The sequence below is a fragment of the Bactrocera neohumeralis genome, chromosome 3, assembly GCF_024586455.1.
Source record: "Bactrocera neohumeralis isolate Rockhampton chromosome 3, APGP_CSIRO_Bneo_wtdbg2-racon-allhic-juicebox.fasta_v2, whole genome shotgun sequence".
NCBI lineage: Eukaryota > Metazoa > Arthropoda > Insecta > Diptera > Tephritidae > Bactrocera > Bactrocera neohumeralis.
Window position 1 is genome coordinate 5228321 of NC_065920.1, and position 24634 is coordinate 5252954.

General features: G+C 35.8%; 1 long non-coding RNA gene across 2 annotated transcripts in view; it reads left to right on the forward strand.

Annotated features, from left to right (window-relative positions):
* The window catches only part of LOC126754124 (uncharacterized), a 121729-nt gene that overhangs the window by 86627 nt on the left and 10468 nt on the right, over window positions 1–24634 (forward strand). The gene's annotated exons all lie outside the window — the stretch shown is intronic.

Genomic DNA, 24634 nt, shown 5'->3' on the forward strand with positions numbered 1-24634 from the left:
CCTTCCGATTATGTCTGTAGGTTCTATGTGCAAGATGGCGTTAAGTGCCATACTTAGAGTGGACCTTTGTTTACCACACATGTTGATGAGCGCCGCCCGTTGAACGCTCTCGAGTTTCTTTGCCAATGTGGTATTTTCTAAAGACCTCCACCACATAAAGACCCCGTAGAATATAATGGGCTACACTATAATGTCGTAGAGCCAGAGAACCACTTTCGGTGAGAGACAGCCTTTCGCGGTCTGCAATATTCTCAAATCCATAAAACTTCTCTACTAGGTGAATTCAGCCTTGTACCCAAACCGAACACATTTTCATCTCTATCTAGAAACAGTAAGTACATGCGGACAATTGGTACTTTGACAAAACCTAATACTAAGGCACAAGTGAATTCACTGCCGAAGTTGAAAATTTAGAACCTGCCAAACTGTAATCTCTTAGCCGAAAGTTTTATTAGAATTCTGGAACAAGTTCTGCACTCATTTCGTCTGCTATTTTTCGTTCAAGCGTATAGTTGACCACTATTATTGCTTGTCATTTCCATATATTCATGTAGACATTACCTTGTTGGCTTTCTTCATCGGCACGATTATTATGAAATTGCGTCAACTTGTTGGCCTGTTTCGTTTATTATACAGGTATGAGCATACAGTGCGCGCTCGTTTGCAATAAACAATGAAGAAGTAAAAATGTAAGCGTAAACTTTTATTGATGACCTTTGAAAATGACCCTAAAATGTTGAAAACATTAATGCTTTGAGGAATAAATATGATATTATATGTATGGTAAAGGCGGTGTGTAAAGAAATGAAATAAAAAATTCAAAAAAGTTTTTTTGAGTCATGACATGTTGCAAGAGACTTTTCACAGTTCAGGCGCAACAGTTGACACTTGATGATAACTTGGATGGATGGCTTCAGATGTACATACTATATATACGTATGTATATGTATGTATATGGCGACTGTGGTTGACTGATTTACCACGTGAAAGCCCAACTGACAACCTTACGCTTCTTTGGCGCTGGCGTTTAACATTTCTTGAGTTGCCTGAATTTGGCTGAACGACTGGTGGGTCGGTGGCGTACTCGGTGGCTGCGTCGATTAGTTGTTGTTTCACTTTGTGGGCTTTCATATTAGCAAAGCACTACACTAATATAAGCAACTTAGTAATGGAGCAGTAAAAACTCGACCGCAAGATTTTTTATTCATAAAAACTTGTATCATTTATGCGCCTCAGTCGCGTCAGCCTGAAACCTGCCGACCAACAAGAGTCGACAAATGTCTCTTGTTTTGTTTTTTTAAGGCAGAATGAAGTCACAGTTAATGTCAAATAAGAGTCGGTATGACACAGTCCAGTGGGTTGGCAAAAGTTCGGGCAAGTTGCAAAAAGATATTAAAGAAAATAGGTATGTAAGGCAGTTTTGCATACGGGTGGAAACCAAATTTCATAATAAATATGAATTTTTTGGTATCGCTAGCGTGATCTTTTATCAAAAATTTTACAAATTAAAGCAACAAAGAAGTTCGTGAATTCGAAGCGCAATACAACTCATCATACATCATACACCAGAAAAGATGCTAGCGGTGGGTTTGGTGAATCGTTAACAGCTGTTCTTTCTTATTTATATTCCTTCAAATTAATATCAAATGAAGTAATTATAAAGCATTTTAAGTCTGAATTTTTATAAATAATATTATTTTGAGTTTTATGTCAGCTGGTACCACGTGATTAGAACCACTTTAGCACTATCAAGATACCAAGGTTCCAAGATAAATCTGAAATTCCTTTTTAACCGAACGCTTTTTCATTTTTCTAAAAAATACATTCTTTCATGAAATTTCCTAACGGGCCAGAAATTGCTCTCGGCTAGAGTGAAATTAATAAAATCACCATATGCTTCTTATTGTGGCCATAGCTGACATTAAGCTCGTGCCACTCAGCGGCCGACTGCCGCGTGCGATTGCACAAACTGACAATAACTGTAGACGAGCTAGTTAGCTGGTTAGCATGAGTAAGCTTTTCAGCGCGCGGCATGTTGCAACTCTGTATGCTACATGGCATGAACTTCGTTGGCTGCTTGACTGGAGCGGCACACAGGTTCATGCCGCGCTACTTGCTCATTTTTTATTTATAAAATTAAAATTTCATGCAGCAACATATAAAATAATAAAAGTATGAGCTTAAAAAAATATATGTGAATAATAAAAAGAGACGCGTTGCTTATATAAATTGTGATATTTTTTTTTACATTTTTGCGTCTTATTATTGCTTGTTTTGTAAAAATTTGAGTTTTTCTCTTTTCCTGTAAATTTTTCTTCGCTTCTTAAGCATCATTTTCTGCTCCTTTTGTCACCATCCGCTACTCTGGTACTGATTTTCTTGCCGCCCACTGCCATTTTGCTTTTACAAAGCTCATGCCACAGTTTTGCATTCCCTGATGCTTGCTGATATAGTTGCTGTTGGAGGTGGCAGGTGCTGGCCTCTACGCTGCGGGTTGCCGGTATCCAGTGTGCCATTTTCGTGTACCAAATTTGCATAGCCAAATAAATATATAAATATACATACATTGAGGATGTATGTGTGCTGCGGCAGAGAGTAAACACCATCCATCTGCTGCTGACCTTGATTCCAATTACGAAATGCCACGAATTTCTCCATTAATATTATAATTTTTATTTCAAATATTTGGCCCAGTATTTTTTTTTTTATTTGTGAATATTTGCTGCATATTATTATAGGGCAAGCTTCTTCTTCCCTTTGTGATGTGTGACCAGAGCGACCACGCACTAGATTTGACTCTGTCTTGATAAGGACTGTGGTTCAAAAATAAGTCTCAGCTGGACTTGCAAGCTATTAGTCCGATTAATTAGACAGAAAAATTCCTTAAAAATTCCTAAAAATTATGGATGAAAAAGAACGAACATGTCTGTGACGAAAAAATCGATGTATATCGGAAAGAGTTTTGGAGATTCGCAACGGGCCAGCTAGTGTCGGAGAGAGAAAAGCGAGGTAAAGAAACAAAATGTTCACCAAAAATGTTACAAATGTTTGAATTGAATATTATTTTTATTTTTTTTTTTTTATTAAATTCAATGAAATCATATACATGCATATACATATTTAAAATGTTCACCAACCTCAGTTAAGGAGGTCCGAGCTTGGCTTGTCCTCTCCCATGGAATTATTTAAATCTCTGAATACAAAATTAATATAAGATATACATATATGCTCGAACTGCAGAAACTGTTCAAGCCTCTGAGGCACAGGTGTGCTACTTCTAATACACACAGGTATTACCCAGATGTTTAGTTTGAGTTCTTCAGTTGGTCAGATGTTCTAATTCTAATGCACCCAGATTACCACCTACTCTCACATACACTGCGCAAGACACCTGCTTAAGCCATTCAAATAGGCCACCGCTGCAAAGACGGCAAATTTGAGACATATTAACTCCTGTTTTTGCTATTGTCATTGCCGTTACAGCTATGTTAGTGCGGGTACACTATTTCCAACTGCTCGGCATTGTTCTTTTCAGTTGAAGGGAATCTCCTTAGCATAAGGTGCAACATTTCCAGACGCATTGTCGCCCAGGCGCTGTGTGAGGCGAGCATATGCAAACCTCCAGTGAAGGCGTGAAATTCCTGAACAATAGCAATTGCTTTTGAATGAGCCTTAGAAAGTTGTAGAATACGCCGAAACAATTGACGGTAGATGGAACAATGCTTTGAAGAACCACGAGACATCTGATTTGCGAAAACAAGTGCCTGCAGTCTACTGGCCAGTTAGTTTCTAAAAGTAGAGAGGATAAGAGAAACATTGTGCAAAAAAAAAATAGTATTGAATAAGTATATGGCAGTAACTTCGGTTTACCTACTAAATGTTTTCTTGCTGTCCGTTACAAAATATGGCTAACTTACATATATAAATGCATTGGAATATGACAATTTCTTTCATTATTAGCATTTTTTTAAATCGGGAATATTATAGTTTCGCTTAAATCAAAATATAATTTTATCAAGATTTATTTATTTTTTCGTTTTAATAAATTGCTTATAGCGCAGAGCCACTCATCCCTAAAAGTAATCGATCGATATGCAAACGATGTTGCATCCACCGTAACACACCTTGAAATATCAAAAGAATAATTTAATAAACTGACTTAATTCTAATTTAATGACTTAAAATGGCTTGCAGATCTTGTGGGAAGAGTTTCTCTTTTGAAATTTTGTATTATTTACAGTTACATAAAATATTCATATGGGCAAAAAAAAAAATGAAACAAAATCACAAAATATTTTTTACGATTTTCGACGCTCATTAACTTAGCAAGAGTTCATTGATGAACTTAAGGGGGAGCCTACTTTTTAGACTTCAAAAAATCGATTTTTTGAAGATTTTTTTGGTAGGAAAAGAAATAATTGAATAAAGCAAAATTTCTAATGTTTATGGTTGTATAGGTAAACTTCTTCTGAAAATTTTTTGGATACAAAATCGTTGAAATTCTGCCTTTGGAAAGCAATTGCATATGCTTTTGTCGGACGGCGGGCAGAATACAGGTCGCATTTTCTATCGAAAACAAAAAATTCAAAGATATTCATATTATTTAATAATATCTTCTAGTTAAACTAAGAAAATTCCAAAAAAAGTGTAAAACTCTACAACTTTTTTAAAATTGGAAAAAAGAGATTTTTAACCAAAAAAATTTTATTTTATGTTGTTTAAAAATATGTTAAAACTTAACTTTTCTTAGTTTTTTCAGTTTAAATCGAAGTTAGTTTAATGCCAAAGATAATGATTTTTGCCCCAATTCCATACGACGTTTGGTCTCATACTTGTGTATCTGTTAGACGTTCGGTCACTATTTCCCTTTTAGCTTCGACAATATTTCGAATTCCATAACATTGGGGACATATCCTTAGATAATTTTTAAAGAGACTTAAGTAGAGATTTAAGTACAAAATAAAAAATAGATTTTTAAAACTTCTAAAGCAGGGGGGACCCTTAGTTCAATTTTTTCAATAAAGCTCTGTCAGTGTTTATCTATAGTGAATTTAATCGTGATCGTAGATCTCACCAAAACTTCTGGCATATCCAGCTCGATTTTCGCCATTCACTTATTAAATTCAGTATCATTAACTACATACATACATACAAGACAGCAGGGACTAGCGAGCAGATAATAAACACCTCACAGCCTTTATGACAAAATAAATATGTAAAAGTCGAAGGGAAATTATATATTAAATTATAGACATACTACATATGTATGTATATTAGGGTGATTCAAAAAAAAAAAATTTTTTTCGTTTGGTACTCGGAAAAATAGGTTCCTAGACACCTCTAAGAAAGCCTCTCCAAACATGAGTTTTTAATTGTAACGGGAAGGTCCTCCTACATACAGTTTTCTATCGGGTGATTTTTTAAGAGCTTGATAACTTTTTTTTAAAAAAAAACGCATAAAATTTGCAAAATCTCATCGGTTCTTTATTTGAAACGTTAGATTGGTTCATGACATTTACTTTTTGAAGATAATTTCATTTAAATGTTGACCGCGGCTGCGTCTTAGGTGGTCCATTCGGAAAGTCCAATTTTGGGCAACTTTTTCGAGCATTTCGGCCGGAATAGCCCGAATTTCTTCGGAAATGTTGTCTTCCAAAGCTGAAATAGTTGCTGGCTTATTTCTGTAGACTTTAGACTTGACGTAGCCCCACAAAAAATAGTCTAACCGCATGATCTTGGTGACCAACTTACGGGTCCATTTCTTGAGATGAATTGTTCTCCGAAGTTTTCCCTCAAAATGGCCATAGAATCGCGAGCTGTGTGGCATGTAGCGCCATCTTGTTGAAACCACATGTCAACCAAGTTCAGTTCTTCCATTTTTGGCAACAAAAAGTTTGTTAGCATCGAACGATAGCGATCGCCATTCACCGTAACGTTGCGTCCAACAGCATCTTTGAAAAAATACGGTCCAATGATTCCACCAGCGTACAAACCACACCAAACAGTGCATTTTTCGGGATGCATGGGCAGTTGGCCACCAAGATCATGCGATTTAACGCCTTTAGACTATTTTTTGTGGGGCTACGTCAAGTCTAAAGTCTACAGAAATAAGCCAGCAACTATTCCAGCTTTGGAAGACAACATTTCCGAAGAAATTCGGGCTATTCCGGCCGAAATGCTCGAAAAAGTTGCCCAAAATTGGACTTTCCGAATGGACCACCCAAGACGCAGCCGCGGTCAACATTTAAATGAAATTATTTACAAAAAGTAAATGTCATGAACCAATCTAACGTTTCAAATAAAGAACCGATGAGATTTTGCAAATTTTATGCGTTTTTTTTTAAAAAAAAGTTATCAAGCTCTTAAAAAATCACCCGATATTTTTCCTTACTATCAGATAGAAAAATTTATATTTCGTTTACGAGATATTCATCGTCAAACATCAATGCATATTAAGGTGGATCAAAAAAAAAAATTTTTTTTTTTCGTTTGGTACTCTGAAAAATAGGTTCCTAGACACCTCTAAAAAAGCCTATAAGTTCCATCATTCATAATATTTTTTTTTCATTGAGTTATAAAATTCATAAGAAATAAAAAAAATTCCCAAGAATAATCAAACTTTAACTGTTAATATCTTTTAAACGTTTGGGTTTACGAAAAAATCATAAGAGACCTTTTTTGTAGAGCATTCAATTTCCTACAAAATCTAAGGAACAATATATTTTTTCATGTAGTTGGAAGCGAGATATAAATTTTCTATCTGATAATAAGAAAAAATAGAAAACTGTATGTAGGAGGACCTTCCCGTTACAATTAAAAACTCAAGTTTGGAGAGGCTTTCTTAGAGGTATCTAGGAACTTATTTTTCCGAGTACCAAACGAAAAAAAAAAAAATTTTTTTTGAATCACTCTAAGTATATTCTACCATAATCTTTCAAATACTAAATGCTTATCCATTTTATAAAGGATGAAGTCCATGATAGTCCGACAATCACTTGCTTATCAGTTTTTAGGTCAGAGAGAAATATAAGTCATCAAACAAACCTGACCATTTGCATTAAAAACAAATAACAAATAAACATACATATGTATGTATCTATCGTGGCGACATAAATAGCAATAGCAAATTTCGAAGCTAAAGTTGATAAAAATGGGAAAACACATTTTGGAAATCCTTAAACAAATTATTGAAAAAAAATATGGAGAAAACCAATCGGCGATGTCCAATAAAACCATTTTCCCAAATCAATTATTAACTCATATTTATGTACATATGTTTTTATTGACATATTTATTTTTGCTTTGTTGACGATACGTGTGCGACATTTCTGACACGGCACCTGAACTACTCAGCACACATCTCCGATCTAAAAAATGTAAATAAATAAAACTCATATATTATATATTTATGCATATGTATATACAAACATATGCCCATGCTTACCCTATAGACACGTTTTCGAACAAAATATCTCGTTTTTTTCACTAAGTACATAGTATTTTTATTGCGATATTTGTTTTTGTCTCCTATTTGTTGTTGTTTGCTTTTGAAATGTCCAGCACATGTTTGCATGTATAAACAATTTCACTCAGATCTAACACTTTGTTATGCGTAAATATTTGAACTTTTTCTAAGCAAACACAAGCGAGTTGAGTGTGAGAGTGTTTGCTGTTGTTGGCATGTGCACTTGCAACACATGTATGTATATGCGTGTGTGCGTCTATATGACACAGAAATATTTGCACAGATTTGTGGTGATGATAACACAGTCGACACCGCTAATCTAGGGTTATCTGCAATGGATACCTTCGGTAAGCAGGTGAAAACTTGTGAAATGAATTCGAAAATAAATATTTCGAAAATCTTTGTAAAATTTAAAGTAAATATGCGACTCATATTTTTATAGTTATACATGTACATATATACATACGTAACTTGACTAATATTTATCTTAGAATATTTAAAATTATTATTTTTTTAGCAAAAAGCACAACTTTCGTTTCAACACAATTCTCCAAACACTTGTTATAAGAAATTCTTAGGCATGGCTTTAGTCTTTTCATATAATTTTTTGGCTTCTTATGCCTTTAATCAATCAAATATTCCGCTTTCAGAACTCAAAAATTCAAAAACCAGCGATCCACGCAACTTACCGATTAATATTCTTTCCTTGTTATGAGTTAGAGTTTTTAGTAATTTTTTTTAATCTTTATATCACATCATATCTTTGAACATCATCTGCCTTTCTAGAAGAGATGTTGATATGCTTTTATATTACTCTATTGATATTCTGAAGAGGTTTCAGCACTAGTTGTTCACCAAAACGCACGACTTGATCAGCTTTCTTTGAGGCGAATATCGAATAAAGCTAATTTTTGACATCAACAACCGTGGCAAATAATATCTAATCCACGGCGGGAAAGTGAAAATACCTGATGCAATGGTACAAGCCCGATGTGAGACAGAACCGAACATGGTGAAAGATCAGGTTTCACGCTTTGAGAAGTTTTCCATTATCAGCTCATTTAATTTTTGGAAAATCCTGCTGATTATTTGATCTTTTCATCCCACCAAATTCATATAAATATCTGCTCTCAAAGACTCTCAACCGGTGCTATGAAAATTCGGGACCGCCATACTTAGCATATCTATATATGTTTATGGTATGGATCATTATAAAGAAAACAGTTGGATTGTTTAAGGGGTTACTTGAGTTTACGGGTTTCAAAAAACTTATTTTTTATTGACTAAATTTTCAAGTTGATCCGAGTAATAATTTCGGAGATAGAGCCTTGAGAACTTGTGCGCTCGAGGCTAAGTGCGCCGTCTTTAAACGCGTCTTTCTTGAAACTGTGTTTTTGAAATCGTTTGGCAAGATATCTCGAGAACTACTCAACTGATTTCCATGAATTTTTACACAGATCCTTGAGATACAATTCTTAAAGACGTGGGCGAAGAATATTTTTTCGATTACATCTATTTGAAAACAAAAATGTCGCGAAATTTTCATTTCATTGTAAAAATGTCTGCCAAAAATCTAATTTTAAGTTTTTTGTTTTCCTTTGTCAAATATAATTGTAACATATTTTAGCTAGTTTGCTAAAAACATTACATATTTTTGTTAGAAAACAAGCTACAGCACACCTGTCCAAGAGAAATAAATGACAATGGTTAGGTTAAGAGATCATTTCTACGAGGGATCTCACAATGGTTACTCGTAAACAGATGTACTTGTATTCTTAGATCATTTGTCTCATGGTCCTTCACCGCATTTGTCCTGCGCCTGCCTGCCTTTGTTTTAACTTATTCTACTACTTTCTGCTGCTCATTCAAAACCAATTTCTATTGTTTGCGAATTTCACGCCTTCACCACAGGTTTTGGCATATTCACCTCACACAGCGTCTGGGCGACTATGCGTCTGGAAATGTTGCAGCTTATGCTAACGATATTCCCTGTACTCGTAAGAACAATACAGAAGCGCTTAGGTGTTTCCTAATTGTATAGTTTGCATCGGCTTGAGATTACTGCTGTGTTGTAAGACAAGAGTTAATATGTTGCAAATACGCAGTCATTGTTGTCATCAACACAAAGTATAGCAGGTAAGTGGTCAAGATAACAGCATCGAATTAGAGCAGAAACATCTGTTCAAATGCGAGTGGACATGTGTCCAAAAAGAAGTATGTGACGCAGTTAACACATAGGCTTATTCTGCGTCCAATAGGAGAGCTTCCACTATATGTGACCTGGTCTACGAAAAGGGAGCTAACGTGCGAAAACTAGTTTTCTGGGAAACAGCTGTTAAAAATAAACAACTCGTTTCGTCAGTTTTTTTTGAAAATTGATTTTTTGACACCTAAGCCCCCTTTCCGTAGACCAGGTCACATATGTATATATATTATATATACTCACACAACAATCCACGCAATTCTGATATTTACTGCTTTATTTGTAATATTTCTGGGAGTGTTAACTGCTTCCATATGGTCAAACTCTTAATTTGGACCTATGTTGCCAACAACCAGACCGTCTGAAGGACGCAATTGTCCAGAAGCGGACTGTCTTGGCCGGCAGGAGAGAAATGATGTTTCATCAGGAAACCGCCAAGCAAAACAGATCATTAGTAACTTGCCAGAAACTCCAGGTGCTTGTTTGGAAGGTTCTTATGCAGTCACCTTATAGTCCGAACCTGACTGCAAGTGATTACTACCTATGGGTGGGTGAAAAATTCGCCACAAGAGAAGCTTGTGAAAATCGACTGTCCCAGTTTTTTTGCCAAAAGGCACGAGGTTCTCTATGAGAGCGAAATTATAAAATTTCAGTCAAAGCGAATGAGCCTATATTTATTTTCAGACAATCATGTCAAGATCAGATATGTACATTAGAGTAGGTCGGTTTTCCTTCTATAAAATCGCATATGCGGGAAATGTTTTATTTTGACCAACTTTACAAAAGACATTATGGGTCTAAAACCGGTTTCTAGCCAGCGATTTTTAAGGTGAAGTTTAAAAATCTGAATAATCAGTTGTATTGGAGATATGTGATGTAGTTATCCCATCTGGCCGATTCCAACAAATGATCTATAGACTTTCAAAAAGCACCTATGTAACAGATTTCGTGCAGATATCTCAAAAGCTGATGAAAAAAGTTTAGAATCTCAAAAATACTTCGACTTAAAAATCGCTGACTCGAAACCGGTTATAGACTCACAGTCACTTATGCAAAGTTTTTCAGAATGATCCGTAGAACATTTCCCGTATACGTGACATTTTTGCATTTTTGGCTCCCTGTAAATCGACCCGCTCTAATATTGTACATATACTATACACGGTTGAGAGTCTTCTAACCTTGTAAGACTTGCTCCCTGTAAATCGATCCGCTCTAATGTACCTATACACGGTTTAGAGGCTTCTAACCTTGTAGACTTGAATTTTGAAGCGGGCTGATAAGAGCTCGGCATTTTTGGAGGCGCGAAAATATCCGATTAAATTTTGAAGGTTTAGGACAGTTTATGTCAGTGGTGTAAGTTCCAGCAATGGGAATATCGAACTTACACCAAACGCCGAAGGTTTTTAACTTGATAATACAAATTTAGTTTCTTGCATGCCTTAGTTAAGGTCAAGAATTAACCTGACCACCAGCCAAGAGTAATATGATGGCTCAACTGGTAGCGATTTGGATACGTAACCTAACCTCATTCTGGTACTTTTCGTGTTACACTACTAGGTGAGGAACTCTTGGGTTTCACTTAAAACAGCTCATGTGATACGGCTCCTCGAGTAGTTTCAGAGTAGTTGCGGTTTGCAGTCAAACGCGAAAATAGTTGACCTTGAATTAGATCGATTTATACTCTTATTGTAACCATTTAGATATCCGTATCCTAGGATATATGTACGTACATATATACATTTTATATCAAAAGGTACACGAAGTAATAAGCCATTGCTCATCTCCTGTACACACGCCTTACTGCAAGAATCTACGCGCCTTAGTAGGTAAATATATATTTGTATGTATTTATGTATGAGTCGTAATTAAACGTATTAAGCACGCGCATGCGCACCAGCCGCCCATTTGATTGTCATGCGCGCTCCACGCCAAAGGCGCATTTTGTTTTCCTTTAAACTAATTCATTTCGACAATTGTAACAGCGACTTCCATTTAAACCACTGTCACCGTGCCGTCGCCACACGCACACACATACGCATCACTGTTTATGCGCAACGGCTGATTTATTACGCTCGACAACAAAACAAAGCTGCAGCAAAGTTGAAAACTACTACCAGATCCATTTAAGTGCCAACAATAACAACTGCGCAGACGCACAAACGCACTTTTGAACAACACGACAGAAGTTCAGTGTTGCCTGTAGCAGCAACAAAACGCGCGCTCGAGCCGCACGGGATGCGTACGTCGCCGTAGTTGCTGCGCATGCGCAATAAATTCCCATTTTATGACACCTGACAAAATATGCGCTTGCATTGCCACAGCAAAACGAAAACGCACGGTGGCTTTTATGCGTGCAACACAGCTCCATATGCATATTAAAAGGTGTGCGTGTGTGTGCTGTGCCGTTGATTTCTCACTTTGAATGAATTACATTTAACAAGAAGTAGAAAAATTAAATGTCTTGCATTGTTAAAAGCTAAACTCATACAAATATGGCACAATACACGCACACAGGTACATAATATGATACATATGTATATACATATGCGATTAAATGCTAAGCAGTTGCGCTGTTAGCGGCAGTTGTTGATGCTCCGGCGACTACCTATAACTGCTGTCGTTCCATTTTATTGCGCTCGCCTTGTCTATTTAAGATTAATTTCTTTCCTTGTACCGCTTTATTACATATGTGGTGTGTATGTATGTGTATGCCGTTAGCACAGTCTCCACACCTAAGGTGTTTAATTTTATTAGTTCAACACGTAAATGCTGTTTAAGCTGCTGTGCGCGGCGCGCATGCGCATCACTTTGAATTACTCTGAACTCCGTATGTATGTGTGTATTTGTGTGTCTAGCATTTTATAGCGCCCATGTGGTCTCATTGTTGTCGTTGTTGTTGCGCTTTAGTTTCAATTGCTACATTTATTGGCGTTTATGTTCTTGTTTAATAAAGTCATAAATCGTTGAAATGTGCTAAGCCGCCATTGAGTTAGATTTATATTTTTAATACTATTGTATTTTTGGGATCATTGAGGTTCATAAATGCTATTAGTTGGGCTGTTTATCAAATACATTTATTACGTTGTGTCTTTTGGTAAAATATTAATTGTATGTATGTGTGTATACAAACTTATTGTTGATTATTTTGCAACAAGAAGCGCTTAAAAACAGTTAGACCATCCCTTCTGAAAGCCGAAATGCTTAGATTGTGCAGCCCCATGGGAGATATTTGGTGTATATTAAGTTTTTTGCAAAGCGGTCAATATAGTATCTTCTGAAAAAAGCAACCGAAGCTATATATGTACATACGTAATATTGTATGTTTTAGTATAAAGAATATGAAACCGTCCTCATTTTGATCGGCCAGTTTGTATGACAGCTATATTTTATAATTTTCTGATCTTAACAATTTCTTCGTAGATTGAATAGTTGCCTTAGACAATACCTGCATACATTTCCAAACTTCTTAGTGTATCTTAAATATAAAGGATGATACATTTCGAGGTTCCCTACTTTTTTACTGAAAAAAAAACACAGAAACTCCAGCCGTTGAGTCCAATTTTCGATGACTCGTTCGATCAATTCGACTGGTAACTGGCGTTTGACACACGTGATGTTTCGACTCAAGATCTGAATCGAAGGGGGATTGTCCGCATAGACTTTATATTACGCATATCCCCACAGGAAAAAGTGTATAGATGTGATATCATACGAACATGGTGATGAATCGACCGCCTTGTTCAAACCGAGATCGCCGAGATCACAAGCTTCAATTTAGACATCAAATAGTCGGTTATCATGGTGCGCTAACGGCCATGGACGATTACATTCTTACCAGCATCATTTTTGAAGAAAACGAAGAAACGATGATTCCACCGGAACACAAATCACACCAAACCGTTGTTTTTCTGGATGGAATGGCAGTTCTTGCGGCAATTTTGCTTGTTTACATACCTATTGATCCACTGTGTGCTGGTTGTGGTCTATTCGGTAGAATATTATTCAATAATGAATGCTGAGTCTCAAGATAGCCTATGATGATGGTGAGTAACGGTTTGATACGACTCATGTGTGATCTATCGAAAAAATGCTATTGAAAAAAATACCTCTAACGGAATCATATTTTATTAGGTAATACCACTTTGTCTACAGATTCTACTAAGTATTCGAAGTCTTCATTGAATACGAGAGCCTTCGGTAGCGCCATTTCAGTTTATTGTCTTCTTAATCAGTATAAAAGACAAACTGGGTCATGATGAAGGACGTAAACTGCAGTTTGCTAGTTCGATAAAACTTTATGAATTTCGGGAATATCCTTCCAACTGTTTTATATCCCGTTTTTGGTGATATTTTTCTCAAGTTATTCATATACAGCCAAAAAACTGAATTTTATGGAACATTTTTTCTTTAAACAAAATATAATTAAATTTTTCCTGAGTTCATCTTTTCGTCGTTAGACAGCCACTCTCTATCTAGTATTTTTTATTTAGAAGAATCAACATTAAGAAATTTTATAGTTTCTGAGGAAATTATATAGTAAGTAGCCGTAAGTTGCATATTTATTATAATTGTTTGGAAAGCAATATTCAATCAAAGCAGGCACCACTAGGATACGGCGAACAATAGATGAAAAACTTTGGTACTAAATTAAATTATTATTTTGTTTTACTTTGGAAATATTTCGTATGTAGGCGGTCATCGTCATCAATAATTCTAAAGAGATTATCATCGCTATAAGGTAAAAGTTGATAGGAAGTACTTTACTTTCGCTTATAGGACTACTTGAGTAATTGTCTCGCTTAAGAAGCTCGCAGCGAATAAAATATGGAGACTACCGAAGATTGAGACTAAAAATAGATGTTTGTCCAAGCACCAAAAGCAAGTTCGAAGCACGATATAACTCTAATTTTTTGAAGGTCAAGTATGTGAAAGTGATGGAGCTTTAGATTAATATTGAAAATACTGTGATCTGACTTTAATTTATCAGCTTAAGCTGGCATATCCACCAATCTATTAAAACCTTACTTCTTTTTTTGGGTGATATGATAGCCTCTCTCTTAGAAGGACTACTGAATATACCTCTAAGACATGCATCCATTATGGGTTCTATTCGCCACCTATATAGACTCTAATGCTACCTACTTTTTCTTGCAAGGATAGTATTTTAAAACATATAAATATATCTAGAGGTGAAATCTGAAAAATTCGGACCATCGTAAAATTGTTGAAACTTCCTTTAAGGTAGTTACATTATAAATCCTTCATTTAGCAATACTTGCCGACTGGTTAGAATACAGATCACGCATAGAAACGCACACAAATATTGAAATTCTAAATGAAATTCTAATTGTCAAAAAGACAATGTGAAACGACAAACCCACCTCTAGCACCAGCAGTAATGAAAACACTTCTTAACCAAGCCAGCCATCCTTTATTGTTTTCTATTATATTACGGACATAACAATTTTCCTTACAAGCGACGTTACCCTCCTTACCTAAGTGGGATTCCTTGTTGTGTTGCGCCCCCGCTGAGCTGTGATGTGCATATTATTTGGTTTCCAAAATGCCAGTCATTCAGTCAGCCACAATTGTGAATTCCAAGAATTGGCAGTCACACATTCAACTCATTTAGTTTGCCCTGTTGCATTTGCCGAGTGTTACTAGCCTAGATTTAGCGCTTGTAGACTGCTAGACATGAGCGCGCCAAGTTGTCTGGCTTGTATAATGCGCCGTACTTACGGCATAACTGGGCCAGATGCTGTGTGTACTTGGCAAATAGATGTTCATGATGTATGTACCTTATATTGAATATTTTGGTATGTGTGTGTACTCACATACATGTTCTATGTTCTTGTTGTTTGAAGCTGTGTAAAGCGGCGTGATGCACGAATTAGTATTCACAGCGGCTTAATGGGTTTCGGCGAGTCCTTAAAACTCACGGATTAAAGACAACAAACAGAGCATTGAATTTGAAGAGAGTTTGCTGAAAGTAACAACAAATTCACAAATGTTTGGTGAGTGGTTCTCATAGTATCTGCAAAAACGAACTAGAGCACTACGCCTACAACTTCGACTAAGATATAATCCGGTAGCTGAAAATACGTGTGTTTTCCAGAACTACCATACAACCCATAACTTTTTATTTAGGGTCCTATGTTTGAGTAAGAATTAATTTACAGCTGAGCTTCGTTTTGACCCAAATACTAACTCATCAATCACCAAATAGCTTAGCTTAAGCCATGAAGGAGGTCAAATGAGACTTATATTTATGGCACGAGCAATAAAATTACTTGAATTTGGACATGTATGTGTATATGTACATATATTAATGTTGACTAACGGTTCATACATTTAAGGGATTAATATTAAAGGAGGGGAATCTCGTAATGTCTCTAAAATTTGTTGAATTCCCAAAATCTTAAATCATTCTTTTACGCAATACGAAAAGTCTTTCGCCATAAATCATCGATCATATTTGGTGAACACATCATTTAGCACCTGGATCCACAAAGGTATTGTGACACATCACCAAACAATGAACGTTATATCGAACAGCACACATACATACACACATAATTAGAAATTATATATATATTTATATGATGTTCGATTGAATTTATGAAGCATAAAGTGAATCAATTTTATTTATTAAATCATGACATGTGAAGTTATTTGCAGACTATATGACTAAATGTATATGTATATACATTAGGGTGATTCAAAAAAAAAAAATTTTTTTTTTTTTTTCAATTGGTACTCACAAAAATAGGTTCCTAGACACCTCTAAGAAAGCCTCTCCAAATATGAGTTTTTAATTGTAACGGGAAGGTCCTCCGCCTAACGGTTTTCTATTTTTTCTTATTATCAGATAGAAAAATTTATATCTCGCTTCCAACTACTTGAAAAAATATTTGTTAATTAGGTTTTGTAGGAAATTGAATGCTCTAAAATATGGTCTCTTATGATTTTTTCGTAAACCCAACCGTTTAAAAGATATTAACGGTTGAAATTTGACTATTTTTGGAAAAATTCTTTTTTTCTTATTAATTTTATAACTCAATGAAAAAAAATTATTGTGAATGATGATACACATAGTTTTGTAGGAAATTTACTGCTCTATAAAAATGGTCTACTACGATATTTCGATTAAGTTAAGCGTTTACGAGATATTCATCGCCAAACATCAATGCATATTAAGGTGGATCAAAAAAAAAAAAATTTTTTTTTTTTCGTTTGGTACTCTGAAAAATAGGTTCCTAGACACCTCTTAAGAAAGCCTATAAGTTTCATCATTCATAATAATTTTTTTTCATTGAGTTATAAAATTCATAAGAAATGAAAAATTTTCCCAAAAATAGTCAAATTTCAACCGTTAATATCTTTTAAACGGTTGGGTTTACGAAAAAATCATAAGAGACCATATTTTAGAGCATTCAATTTCCTACAAAACCCAATTAACAAGATATTTTTTCAAGTAGTTGGAAGCGAGATATAAATTTTTCTATCTGATAAAAGAAAAAATAGAAAACCGTTAGGCGGAGGACCTTCCCGTTACAATTAAAAACTCATATTTGGAGAGGCTTTCTTAGAGGTGTCTAGGAACCTATTTTTGCGAGTACCAATTGAAAAAAAAAAAAAAAAAATTTTTTTGAATCACCCTAATATACATATATACAATATTCATTTACATATGAGTACATATACATCCATTTGTGTGCACTTAAGTTTGTGTTGTCGTGGCTTGAAGTCAGGCTTTGAAAGCACCCACACCATTGACTGTCAGGCGATAAGAGTTGCGCTGGAATTGTTCACCCTAAACACCACTACGCAGGCATTCACTCAGTGACACCGCGTCGACACAACAAACACCCAACGTCAATGTAAACAATATCAAGGACAGGTGCTTAAACTGAAAAAGGTGAATACTGAAAGCCCCCTCAAGTGCTTGACGATGGCTTACTGCTGTGTGTAGAAGTTCTGAGGGCAGTGATCAGCATAACTTTCCTGTTGGTATTTAAATGACGAACATGTCAGTTGTTGTGATGAAATATACATACCAATTTAACCCATTGAGGGTTAGAATGGGTTTGTTTGTAATGTGTACTGTTGGAAGCTATATTTGAAGTTCATGACAAACGGTATATTTTTTAATGACAGTTTTTAGTATTCTACTTAGATATATTTCCGGAATGACTAACGCAGGAATAATGTTTATTCATAGAAACAAATATCTTAAATGAATACTTAAAACATCTCATCGATTGTTTTCAATTTCATGTAGAGACAAAATGAAGTGCTTGCATTTCTTCTACTATTTTTTCAATACAAAATTCCACAATTTTGAATGAAATCTAGCTAAGTTAGATTAGGATCTAAGGCCGATCACTAAAATAGTAGTACAAGTTGAGCAAAAACATAGCTTTGTGAAGCTAAAAAGCGCTTATATTGGATAGTCGAAAAAGTCTTTTCGTATTTCTAATAAAACTTCAACTAATTTTTTTTTTATTTTTAATGAACTTTAATGAACCACTTTTTGCCATTTTTCCGCTAGAAACATTTTTCCATCAGTGTAAAACTTTTCTGGTTTCGCGGCGAAAAATTGCGACAAGTAATTTTCACAGGCTTCTCTTGAAGCCAACTTTACTCTATTAAGGGAGTTCAGTATTGACCGAAAGAAATGATATTCCGTTGTTGGAACGTCACAGCTATGTATATGGGGGATGCATTAAAACTTCCCATCCAAGCTCTCCCAGTTTACTAGACTTTTTACAATTTATCTCGGACCAAAAGAAACTTGGGACTGCGCAAATAGTACTAGTATTTAACCAATAGTTGTCCAGGCTCACAAGAGACTCATTTATACAGTATAAAAACGTAAGAACCAGCGAAGATTTGACCTATCACCAAGCCATATAACAGGTTCTAGTAATTTTTTGATACATAAGGTCAGCATATGTATTTTCAAGAGTGTTTCTGTAACTGTCAACATCTTGAAGCGGTGAGATTTGCTCACGTTAGGACACGTCTTTGGGGCTAACATAACAAGAGCGCTGCTAAATTAAATGACCTAATCTGTGATTACTGATTTTGAACGGATTCTTAAATTGAGCACCGTTATCAGAATGTTAAATCGTATGTTCATAAAGACACTGAATGTGATTATTGAGGAATTTTGTTGCATTTTTAACTCCTGACTTCAGCAACAACTCGAAGTATCCATTTCGGCTTTTTCAAAACTCCATAGAATTTTATTCTACAAGCATCTAAAATCGATCTTAAATTGTAATTATACACTCGACATTACGCCATTGGCGGGTTAAGCGGCTGAATACCTGCGCACATGCGCAATACCTGTAATTACAACAATAGAGCACACAAGCTCAACAAATATAACGAACATCTGCACTTTGAAATTCAGGCGTCTAGTCGATCAATAAAAAGTACAACAACAACAAAACGGATAATGCAAATAAAAAGCGCTTTGAAGTAATAAATAAAATTTAAATAAACGACAAAGCACTTCTTCGATTGTGCCCGGCGCATATTTCCGCTGAAAACACCTTTTATAAGAACACAGATAATTTTCTTTAATAACCATATTTTCATGCAAACACACATACAAACATATTCTCCAGTTTATTGGTACAGTATGGCACAAGCCAACAATGGTCTACTTCAACTTGTTATCTATCAGCGACAGATCCGATCCGTTGGCACGCGTTCCCTTCGACTGATTTCCGCACATTAACATACACACATATATACGCCTAACCCACTCATTAATGTAAATACATACGTGTATATAGTAGGCATTTAGCTGTGTGTGTCGAAAAGTGTAACGAGGAGCTCTTGGAGTCGCACTTTTGTTGCTGCAAAGGAAAAGGTGTTTCCACACAATTTTATTAGCACAGCTGCCACTTTTTGTTGTAGTTGTTGCTTTCTGTGTGCGCGCAGCCGCGGCTTTGGGGAAGAAACCGTGAAGAAATATGCAAAAGGCAGCTCATCAATGAGCAACAACGTACAACAACCACTAAAACTACAACACCAAAGTAGTAGGGCATGTAAACATTTCAACACCGCACGAAATGTAAAAAGCAATAACAACAGCAACAAAAAATTAATAATAATAAGTCACAAGTTGAGCCTATCTTTGGGTGAATTCGAACAAGTAAAGTCGGCAGGAAAGCGAAGTGCAGGAAGCACCTAACGCGGAGTAAGCAGGTTTGAAGCCTACGTCACACACACACATGTAAATATATACAATCGTGTTCAATTATGTATCTAGGGTAGTTTTGCTAGCAAAGTATTCCTTATACATATGGCATCAAATTATGTACTTATATTATATATACTTATACATTTATACACATACATATATAGTATATGTACAATAAACTCATTCTTCTTCTTTTTTGAAGACAACTCTTTGTCTCCGCACAAATACATACTTCATATTCTAATACACTCGACAAATACATATCTACATATATACAAGTACATATGTACTCCTGCATGCTATATGCCAGAAATTTTAGCGCTTTTCTTTGTTTGGGATTTTGTTCTCAAATTCCAAATAGTTTTACACTATCGCTTCCCTCCGCTATCTAATAACGCTACTCCTTGCTCATACTTGCTGGCCGATGACTCGGTGAAGGCATTGGTGGTTGGCGTAACCAAGACATCTGCCACTTGTGCCCGGTATTGCACTTTGGTGTTGAAGTGCCGCTGACGAATATTGGGCACGAGTTTTTGGCAGCTGACTGCAAAGGCATTTAATATTGAAATTTTTTTATAGATACACCTTGTACTTTATGTTGAAATATGCGTTTGAGATCGTAAAGCACCCTTAATTACTTTAGTAGTTTAGAGAGCACAACTAGTCTGCATTAAAAAAAATGTTTTCTAACATATTTTTATAATTACACCTTTACAATTACTAGAATATTAATTAATTTGATATCGATATCCCAAAAAGTTTTTAAGCTACGGCTTTCCAAAATGTGGACACTTAGTTTTAGCAGCTCCATCACTTCATTCTTAAATGTCTTTTCCTCGAAACATATTTTTCAAATTTAGTTGAGTGATTACTTCAAGGCCAATCACCATAGAATCGTTTGAATATATTATAGTTCTATACACAATGACCCAACAGGTTTTTATCTGCTCAAAATTTGAATTTTGCCGATCAAAAAAGACCAAAATTTTATTTAAAATTTAACTTTTTCAAAAGCAACATTTTTTAAAATTTGTGTTTTTTTCGACCACTGATCATAATAAGGACAAGTACAATATGTTATAGTATAAATTTTTTTCAAGTTTCATCCACGGAGAAGGTCGGAAGCATTGTAAAATATGTACCAATATATGATACCGTCATTTTTTTACTCCCAAAAATCGCATTTTGTAGTCCAACATCACACCAGTTGCGCTATAACGCAGTGACACTCACTTCAAAGATCAGTAATGCTTTTTTTACGAAAAATAACCACTTAAAGTTCATTTTAACAGCGGCTTGTTTTTGACAGTTCTGACATCTGGACTTTTCCTGGTCAAGGCAACTAAAAGTCTTTGATAAGGGATTCTGCTGGTAAGGTAGATTAACCTCAGACCCTTGAATTTTCAAACTTCAATGCTTTTATCTTAAATGTTCCTGTAGGTGTTTTTCCTTAGCATATATTTGATCATATATTTGACCGACTAAATAGGAAATATGTACCGGAGGCATAAAATAATATACCAATTAAGGAGGAATATATTTCTATAATAAAACTTAGAGCATGAGTTCACACAAGATGTCATTAGCCTGAAAAATCTTGAAAACCTTAAATACATTTTACAAAAGAAGTCTCTCCAACAAATGACTTATCAAAACTGTTGCTTTTAATGAAAGGTCCTTCCGTTAGGTACCAATTTAAATAGCAATTTTAGATCAATGGAAAGGGAACTCTCACCGAAGAGCGAGGGAGAGTATTGTCAATCCCATTATAATGCACGAATCGAAAATGTGAATAAAGTAGACCAAATATGAGATCGGTTGAGTTAGGTTAAGAAGGCGATCCTAACAGGTATCCCATTTACCTCTGTTACCTAAACCCTCATGTCAAAGATCATAAGATCTTTATAAATCAACAAGGTAATTTTGAGTCTATCACAGATTTGTTGAGACGATTAATAGCAGTTTCGTCTTCGGGTTGGCCGAAAGTAAGACTGCCAAAAGCGGTTCATCGCGAGTCTTGCAAAGGCTAGGCTAGGAAGGAGAAAGTATCTGGATGTTTCCACCTCAGACTTCTCCATATAACTGTGACAACCTGCCTCCATCATGGTTTTTATCCTTACCGACTGAATGTCTGTTGGACTATATACAGTAAGAACTCTACCAGGGGGATGAACTTTGCTAACGGCTAGTAGTTCGAAAGGCCAAAAGTCGCACAGGAATGGGTCATCGAACAGTTCTTGCTAAGCGCATTCATTTCTTCTACGTTAAAAAATAGTCATAAATTTGTTCTGAATCTATTTTACAAAATGGAGTGTTATATCTCTTTCCTTTCACAAAAATAAACATTATGGAACTAAGCGCACCATAACAGTTAAATTAATTTCGAGGTGGGAACGTGACCTCTCTAGGATTATGCTTTATATGAAACTTCGCTACTTTTTGTTAAAATAAAATAACGCCCGAGCTCATGACTTCCATTTCTGAAAGCCGAAAGTTTTTTTCATGCTTTTGAAAATTTCACCTTTTACTAAAACTAGTTGTAGTGTTGTACATATCACACTTATCACTATTTTAAAGTTCTTGGCCTTCACATCAAAGGCTACCTATCCTCAAATATTTTTTTGCAAGAAAAATTTTACATGATTTTTTAAGGCATAAACCAAGGTTAGCAGAAATACTTGTATAATATTCGGTTCTCACAAATAACTGTTGAAGTCGCTTTGGTTTGTTTCGTGAACTGTTTTTTTGCTGAATGACCGTTAAATATGTTAGAATCGGATCGCATGTGCTCTTTAAAATCCGTTTACTTCAGAGAAGTCGAGGGAAGTTAGTATGCTCATTTCAACTAAGTCAGCTGACAAGAAAGGATAACGGTTATACATATAGTTTTTTCTCTTCTAGAGTCTAAGCATATAGATAATATAACATAAATGGAATACCTTCCGTCCGAAGCTCTTTAGTGAAACTAAACGAGCTCTTCATTGCTAAGGATATTTGTATATTATTTAAGGTACCGATCACAAAACGGTATCAACGCTAACATTATTTACGGTTGAGTGCAGCGCGGTGCGGGGCGAATTATACTGTCAGTTATTTTTATACGTTTTTGTGTCACATTGCATAAGTATTTTACAAATACAGAAGCGGGTTGATGACACAAGGCATGTGTGATGGCATTATCCTTGTCGCAGCACACATGTCTTTTATTGCAAGCGTGTTGCCTTCAACTACGCTGCCTGTTGCAAGCAGGCACAAGTATAGCACAAGTGCATAGCCATGCAGGTCCTTGTTGTTTTTCTTTTGTTAAATGAGGACATGTAACGGACTGTTGCACATGCGCGTTTCGTGCGTTCGTGAAAGTACATAAAAGTGCTTAAAAGTGGTGGCGCATGGCATTTAATTTTTGTTGTTGTTGTTTTTTTTTGTAAATGTGGAGGGTAAAAAATTTCAATATTAATTATTTCAAAATTTTCAATTGCAACGGAAACGCTAGCATACTAAAAATTGATATTAATATTAGAAAAGCACGCGCCGCCTGTCACTTTAGACATATTAGACTTATGTATACACACATAGTCACCTTTCTATAATTCTACTAATACTAGTTTTGTTATGCATTATGAGACGCGCGTCGTCTGCCATCGGCAGTCATTAATAGCGCACGCGGGACACATCAATTAAATGCCAATCAACGATGGCTGCCTGCTACGTCGCCGCCGCCACTAGCACCGCGCCGCATTGCGCGCCAACAGTGCTTACTACAGTAACAAGCATTTAACCGTAATGAGCCGATAAAATCACGACTTTTCGGGCACTCAATTGATTTCCATTCTGCTTTCCGTTAATTTATGCTATTTATGTGGCACCGATAAAATCATATGCCGCTACCGCGCGGCGGCCGCCTTTGAAGTCGCCATCGAATATCGAGATTCGGCAGCGATAATGTTCGCACTCGGAACTGAACAAATCACCGCGCTTACTCGCCATGGTGAGGCAAAAGTGCGGCTGTTCCTGTTGTCCTCAAAGCCAACAAAGGCGACATATGCTTCCTCCGCATGCGCGCCATTGCCGCCAGCCAGTCACTGAACTCGTCGCCAGCCGAAATCGGTGCGCATGCATACGAAACTCGGAGCAAGAAGCAAGCACGTCATTCATTTCAAATGCAGCACCGGAAATTCCTTTAAGTAATTCCTCAATGCGCGCGTGCACGCTTTTGAAATGCAAAGAAAAACACCTTTCCTTCCAATAAGTACACTGTACACTACCAAAATAATACAACATAAAAGCATGCGTCACGGCTTAAGCGTAGAAATCACAACAACATTGTGCACCGCTTCGCATTTAAATGCAATTCAAATTTTAAAGTAGAACTCATTCATGAATGGAGACGAAAATCCACTTCGCTTGAATTTATTGCAATGTGAGCATTGCACAGTGGTGTATTAGTGAAGAAATTGTGAGCGAGTCCTTTATGGTAAAAAATAGTGAGTTATTTTCAATATTAAACTCGTGTCTTTAATTCATACCGAATATTCTGAACCTTAATTCATCACGATAAGCTGAGCTTATAAAATTAGTTTGATATCCAGTTTGAAATATTGAAACCTAATCCTGATATAACAACTATAAATTTTTAGTAATCAAGTCTGACAAACAATTTTAAACCAAAGGTTGTTTAGAGATCTTTCTTTTAAGCAATATCTGATAAACAAATCAGCGGAAAGCACAATTTACAGAGTTGAAAGCCAAC